Here is a 7,392-nt window from a genome sequence, read left to right as displayed (position 1 = left end):
TAGCAAATCAAATTGACTAGAATAGATGTGGTGCATGTGCTGAAAGTGAAGATAAATGTGTGTGTACAATTCGATAAATGCATTGTGGTGAGCTACCGAAGCACCTTCACATCAGCAATTTCGAAGGGATAAATATAGTTCTAGTACAAGTCTTGTAGTCATGTTCCTTAGTTATGATGAATGAAGGTCATCCACCTATTCAAGAAGTAGAATCACGTTCTATCTGAGTGAGTAGCATGGGCTTGAGAAACATCGAGGATTATTCTACTGCTGCGTTGAAGTTCACAAGAGCCGGATGGACGTCTCTCTTGGCGATGGCCTTTACTTCTTAGGTTTTGCTTCTCTAACAAAATCATGGCGTTATAAAAGCCACAGGGGCTCCTCTTGTAGACTTCAAAAATGTAGTCGTGTGCCCTCTTCCTGTAGGTAGACATGAGAAATGTACAATTATATCATTCCGTCTGTATCATTCGTAACTTCAAGTGGTTCAGAAATAATAACATGAAGAGAGCAAGGTCAGATAAACATGAAACTCTACTGGACCTAGCCAGTGCCCCAAAACACAACTTGGGTTGGAGAAAGGAACTGTTTGGAAACACAGCAATACAGAACACTATGCAGGGTCGGGGAAAAACAGTTTGATAACTCAGCACTCCAGCTGCAGTCCAATTAGCGCACTAATACTTGACAGTTAACCATTCTGATGAGCACTATTTTGGAAAAACTATGAATAGCAGGCAAGAAGAGAAGGAATTTTATGAAGCCATAAACTTAAACTTGGCAGCACTCGGTCACTAGTGCAATAATTGATTTTAACAGTACCCCACAACCAAATAAGAAAGCATGTTGATAGCCGAAAAAAATATAAGAAGACATGCCCTTCAATTACGAATGAGCGCAACCAACCAGTATATCCCCCAGCTAACTGAAATAATGTTTAAGATATTCAAAAAATATCATCTCCAGCCAACTCAAATGATAATCATGAGAAACACTGCTTTGCCTGATTAATTTTCTCAACCCACAATATATCAAAAAGGGGCACCTAGTTCCTAGAAATTTATGTATTCCAGACAAGGCGGCTAGTTTTAAGCTAATTGTGGAAGCCCCCAGGTCACAGAATTGAGTTCCTTACCAAGTGACCACAAATACAGTTCATTTCCACTTTGTCGAGATGAACACAACTATGTACAAGCACTAAATGGATTTTCAAAATCATACTATATCTAGAGTTATTTGCTTCACCAAATCCCTTGAATGCTTGAATAATGTTGAACTAATCAGAATTCGGCATCCATGTATATACTCAGGTATGTATGACAAAATGCTAGAACTAGTAGACCGCATAGCAGCATGTTATGCTCCCAAGTTATTCAACGGAACACAACTAACTAATCAGTAAACCGGTACAAAAGAGCAATCAAGAACCCCAAGGCAAGGTACGTACAGGATAAACATGTGATTGGGCCATGGGGGGCTACCAAAATAACTTGGCAATATATGGTCATCGTAGAAAAGTTCATCCAAATCATCCAAAGATCATGTCTTACTGTAAGTAACTAATTTTTCAAGGAACAGAGTGAAGGTGGCATAAAATGTTGGTAGCATACAATGCTTCTACTATTTCCATTGTCTGATCATTGTTGTTGTCTATGATTACCTAGAATTACCATAGAGCAACAATAAAACATGTGACCACCAAGATTCCAGCCTGCAATTTTATGCGATGTTTTATTTATGCAATCATACATAATTACCAGCTTCTCCATGAGGTAAACTAGATGGTGCATAGAAGTATTGAATCTATCCAAGGCTCTAAACTTTATACCACACGTCCCAACCACCAGAACCTCCTTACAATTTGGGCTGGTTCACTAAACACACTTGATTACACCAGTGGGATGGACGGAGTAGATTTTATAAGCGCATTATTCATATTCCCTAGTCACAATAACAAACAAGCATGGGACACAAAAAATTATAATTTTCACCAATCATAAGACAACTCATTAGAGAAAGAAAATATCATTAACCAATCGACATAAAATTAAAATGCATAATTGTCAAATAGTTTGGTTTCCACAACATAAACATAACTGATTAAACCATCTAAGAGCATCTCTAGGAGATCCTGTAAAAGGCCTCGGCCTTTATAATAACCATCAGTTTGCAGTTTGTGTCAAAAAAACTGACCCAAACAGATCCCACATATTCGATCAAACCATAAGAAAAATAGGGCTCCCCTATATGAGAACCCAACTACCTCATATCTTCAGTTTTCGGGGCCTTGTTTCAGCTCCCACTAGAAAAACGTTGGCTAGAGGGAAGTTTTAGGAGCAACCGCTCTAGCCCCTGCGCTTCCGCCGCCGCGAGCCTTACCGGCAGCTCACCGTAGCACCTCCCTCGGCCGGCCGCGTGTCGCCATGGAGCAGCCAGAGCCTCACAATGCCGTCATTCCGTGCAAGCGCACGAGGCACGACTTGGTTGTGTCTGCCCCGTGCAGGCGCACGAGGCCGGAAGTTGGCGGCGTGATGCAGGGCTTAACGCGAGATGCGTGTGTCAGGTCCGGTGGCAGCCAGCCAGAATACGACGACGGCGGCGAAGAAACTGAGGCAGAAAACGACAGATCTGGTTGGGTGTGGGCGAACGAGGCGGATCCGGGCTGCGCGAGCTGTGAGCTCCCTGTCCATGGCGGGTTCGGTGCTCCTGTGGAGAGAGGGGGAGGGATGCGTGAGAGAGAGAAGGAACTCGGGAGAGCAGTGGAAGAGAAAGGAAGAGGGGGGAAGGAGGAGGCGCTGGTCGCCGGCAGCGGGGCACTGGCGAGGCACCGGTGGTCTCAGGCGCCTATTGTAATTTACATTTTGCTTTTAGGGTGTGTTGTGCTATTTTGCAGGGACCTTGTTGTAAATTCAACCACTGACTAGTGGGCTTCGCATTTGACCTGAAATGATTTTTACGGGATCTGTTCTGCCAATACAAACATCATACCATGAAAACATTTTGCATTATACCCTAAAACGATTCTATAGTACGGGTTTTTGCAGGGTCTACTAGAGATGCTCTAAGAGTTGGGCATCACAAGCCACAGCAAACCAACACATCAGGACTCAGACGCCAAAGGTGATTGTACACCATAATAACACGACATCTTCAATCAACTCTAATCATGTGTCCGCTACATGTGTAATATCCATGGTTTGTATGTGTATGGTAAAAATCATATCAAACTTACGTGAGCATATGACACGGTAAAGACAACATGATACAGGTATGATGTCATGCTAGTAATCATGTGTCCCCTAGATGTAACAATATTTATGATTCATATGCGATGGTACAATCATATCAAAAGCATATAAGTATATGACATGGTAAAGATACGATTCTGCCATAAAAGGCCAAGATAGCGAATCAAACCAGCTAGAAAGAAGTGGTGCATGTGCTGAAAGTGAAGAGAACCGTGTGTGCACAAGCCGATAAATGCATTGCAGTGAGCTTTTGAAGCACCTTCGCATCATCAATTTCTTAAGGATAAATATAGACATTACAAGTCTCTTAGTCATGTTCCTTAGTTATGATGAATGAAGATCATCCACAATATTCAAGAAGTAGCAATCACGTCTCATCTGAATGAGTTGTGTAGGCTTGAGAAGCATCGAGGATCATTTAACTGCTGCTATGTTCTACCTTCCAAGCTCCACTAGAGCCGGTTGGGCGTTCCATTCATAGGCCATCAATCATGAAGCTACAGTAGGAACCGAGAAATCCAGATTTCCTATCTCCAAACTAAATTAGGGTCTAGACAAGCAATTAACCAATCTGAAACCATGTGATCCTGCACAATTGAGTGGAGAGAGTCGGTAAGAATTGGAAAAAGCAACGCTGCTCAAGAGGAACGAAGATGGAGTCCGTTGGAACCGGGGTGGTGCAAATTGAATACCGACGGTTCATTTGTTGCTTCAGACGCAGCAGACGCTGGTATGATCTTGCGTGATCATCTGGGAGCTATTAATTTTTACGCATGCAGGGCTTTGTTTTCGTGTAGAGACCCACTTGAGGCGGAGCTTTGCACGTGTATGGAGGATCTATCCCTTGCTTTACAGCGCAGCGATCTTCCCGTTGCTTTGGAGTTGGATTCCCTTGAGGCGGTTTCTCTCATATCGAGCTCGGACACAGATCGATCTGTCTACTCTTCTATTCTTAGAGAGATTAAGTACCTGATGGGTCTTCGGAAAACTTGTATTACTCATGTTGCGAGAACTCAAAATAAAGCTAGTGATAGCTTAGCTAGTTTTGCTAGAACCAAAGGTAGGACCATGACCTGGCTAGGGGCTGGTCCAGTTGAAGTAGCGGAGATAGCTTTGAATGATTGTAAGGATCTTGTGATTGAGTAATACATTGCTATTTCCCCCGCAAAAGAAAACCACGTGTTATGTTGCATCTTAGAAGGGTCCGCCCCACCAGCTCATGCAACACCTCATTATATTGTCCCCAAAAGTGTAATTCAAAAGATAAACAAAGGTATCCGCTTGGAATCTAGCAGCTTTATGTTAATATTATTAAGTGACTTGTCCACGTGATCCTGCACAATTCTTGTCACTCTGCTTCTGCAAAAAAATGTCACTTGGCGGCAATGGCCGGAATCAGCATTACGTTGCTGTGGGTTTTGTCGTGGAATTATCACGGCAAATGTCCTAGCAGAAGGACTTAATCATGGAGCCATCGCAACTAAGTTAGCTTAAAGGGGTTAAACGGGACAACTGACACATGGAGTTTATACTGGTTCGGCCCCTTGCGGTGAAGGTAAAGGCCTAATCTAGTTTGAGGTGGTATTGCCTAGGTTTCGATTACCAGGGAGCAAATATGCTTGACCTAGTTCTCGATCTCTTGTTTCTTGCCCTAAACCGCCGCCGGGTCGTCCCTTTATATACACAGGTTGACGCCCGGCGGCTCACGGAGTCCCGGCCGGCTCACACACAACATGTCCGGCTCGGTGACTAACTACGCATGCTTACAATAGAAGTCATACATATATGGCGGTTCACACCTGTGGGCCTCAAGTCGCCTTTGGGTCTTGGGCCTTCAGTAAGCCTGCTTCGCGAACCGCCATCTTCAACATCTTTATGGGCCTTGTCATTATGAACCGCCAGTGGTATGACCCGGCCCCTCCTGGGCGGGTCATACCCAATAGCTATATCCGCAACATTAGGCCCTAGGTTGATGTGAACTTGTTCATATCAATCTTTCAATACTTAGAAAAAATCCTTCTTCATTTGCTCTTGCAAGATCTTGTAACCCGCCATGACGTCATCTCCTAGGATTGTGCTAACCCTCCGTGACGTCACCTGTCATTAATATTACGCAAGGCCCAAATCTTTAATATACCTTCTCTTTTAACGAGCTTCTGAAAATCGAGGCGTCTGTGTTGTCACATATCCATTTTTAGCCTCCTCGATTCACGCGCATGCCACTTATCTTTCCAGCCTTATAAATAGGGCCAGGGGTCCCTTTTCACTTTCCCCCTTGCCTTCTCATCTCCATCTTCTACCTCACAACGCCTCCGCGCCCGAGCTTCGCCGTCGCCGTCGACCTTCACCACTGCCTCGTCTATGGCCGCTGCATCAACCTGAACTGACCAGAGTCCGTCCGTGCGCCTCCGCTATTCAGCAGCTCCGGTGAGTTTTCCCCTTTCCTCTCACCGTAGATCCCATTAGGGTTTCCACAAGTTTTTCGCAGTTCATCTCCGCCTTTCTTTGTTCTTCACTGTACTTTGAGATTTCAATCCAAACTTTATACTCCTCCTGCACGGTGGTTGTCGTGGTTTTGTCATGGCAGATGTCCTAGAGAAAGGACATAGTCATGCTACGGGTTAGCTTAAAGGGGTTAAAGCGGACAAGGGACGCAAGAGAGTTTATACTAGTTCGGCCCCTTACGATGAAGGTAAAAGCCTACGTCTAGTTGTGATGGAATTGATGGGGTTTCGATGACCAGGGAGCGAATACGCTTTGCCTAAGTCTCGAGTTGTTGTCTGTTTTCCCTGAACCGCCGCCGGGTCATCCCCTTATATACATGGGTTGACGCCCGCCGGTTTACAGAATCCCGAGGTCGACTCATAATCGTGTCCGGCTCGATCTCTGCTACTTCTATCTTACAACACAAGTTTACATGTCAATACCAGTTTATGTCTACAGGCCTTAAACCGGCTTTGGGCCCTGGGCCTTCATGAAGCTTCACCGTCTGTCTTCATGGACTTCAGATACAGATGAACTACTTATGGGGTTAACCCGGCCTCTCCTGGCCGGTTTACACCCAGTGGTAATATCCCCAACATTAGGCCCTAGATTGATTTGAACTAGTTCATGTCAATCCTCAATACTTAAGAAAATTTCTTCTTCAACATCTTCACACAATCTTGTAAACCGCCGTGACATCATCTTCTAGGATCATGGTAAACCGCCGTGACGTCACCTGTCAGTAACGAGCCTCCGACAATCAAGGCGACAGCTCCGCCTCATATCCAAAATTTAGGCTCCTTGATTTTCGCGCCTGACGCTTATCTTTCTGCCCTTATAAATAGGGCCAGGGGGTCTTTCCATTCCCCCCGTATCTCTTCACCTCGTCCTCTTCCTTGCGCTGCCCGACCTTTGGAGCTCCGCCGCCACCGTCGACCTTCGCTTCTGCCTCAACTCCGGCCGCTGCATCACCCTGAACGCACCAGAGAATCGCGGTGCCTCTCCGCTCTTCCATCAGGATCGGTAAGCCTTCTTTCCTTCCGCCATAGATCTGTCATTAGGGTTTCGGTGTTCGTCGTTGTGCAATAGCTCTTTGATTCAAACCTTGATATTTATCCTATACGGCGATAGCCGTAGCCCTTCTTTTCCATCCATGCATCTTGTTTAAGTAGAAAATCCCATCTGAACCTTCATCAACTGGTTCGGTACCAATATTTAGGTCTGAATATATTTTCATTTTCTGACATGCGGTAGATCCAAAATTATAATGCCAACTTGTGAAACTTGTTTTTCCCTTCACTTATACATCTTTAATACCAGATTGGGCGGTTTAACTTCATATACAAAATGATGACCCAGTAGATACCATTAGTCCCCTGTTGAACCGCCAATGCTTTCATCATTGTACTGTTTCCATCGTCAGACTCCGGTTTACAAATAACCAATTCCGGTTTATCAATATGCCTGTATCCTTATACTGCTGTGTAGTTGTCCACTGTAAATCTTAAACCGGCAATAATCATGTTTCAGATTTCCATTGCCATGGCCAAGCAAGTCTATGAATGCAATTGGGCTCCCTCTCGAGTAACCGAAGAGCAGTTAAACAATCTTGTTAAAACAGGCGCTTTAGCTAAAAAAGATGTCATCCACTGGAGGGTCC

The 7,392-nt window shown here is 44.6% G+C and overlaps 1 long non-coding RNA gene across 1 annotated transcript; it reads right to left on the bottom strand.

Annotated features, from left to right (window-relative positions):
- On the bottom strand, nt 1–2,966 carry LOC120969254 (uncharacterized). Its single transcript, XR_005763273.2, has 2 exons — nt 2,264–2,966; nt 1–420 (listed from the first exon to the last, which is right to left on the bottom strand). It is a non-coding gene; the product is annotated as an uncharacterized lncRNA (long non-coding RNA).
- Between the last annotated feature and the right edge of the window lie 4,426 nt (nt 2,967–7,392).

Source organism: Aegilops tauschii, chromosome 7, assembly GCF_002575655.3.
Source record: "Aegilops tauschii subsp. strangulata cultivar AL8/78 chromosome 7, Aet v6.0, whole genome shotgun sequence".
In the NCBI taxonomy this organism is placed as follows: domain Eukaryota; kingdom Viridiplantae; phylum Streptophyta; class Magnoliopsida; order Poales; family Poaceae; genus Aegilops; species Aegilops tauschii.
The sequence above is the reverse complement of the archived record's forward strand: the minus strand, read 5'-3'. Positions and strand labels throughout refer to the sequence as shown.